Genomic DNA, 214 nt, shown 5'->3' with positions numbered 1-214 from the left:
ATCTGTTTGAGAGGGACTTGGAGACTTCTTCTTTACCATGCGGCTACCTCCCATGGATGACAGCAATGTGGCCAGGGCCATAAGGGGCACCCAGGACTCATGCTGAAATACATGCTACACCAGTGGAGGCAACTCTTCCCACATCTGGCAAAAGGAAGCTCTTTGTGGAAGGGAAGCAGAAACAAACTTGGGCGGCAGATAGGAATGTGTTCAG

Source organism: Ictidomys tridecemlineatus, chromosome 10, assembly GCF_052094955.1.
Source record: "Ictidomys tridecemlineatus isolate mIctTri1 chromosome 10, mIctTri1.hap1, whole genome shotgun sequence".
In the NCBI taxonomy this organism is placed as follows: Eukaryota; Metazoa; Chordata; class Mammalia; order Rodentia; family Sciuridae; genus Ictidomys; species Ictidomys tridecemlineatus.
This window is presented reverse-complemented; position numbering follows the sequence as displayed.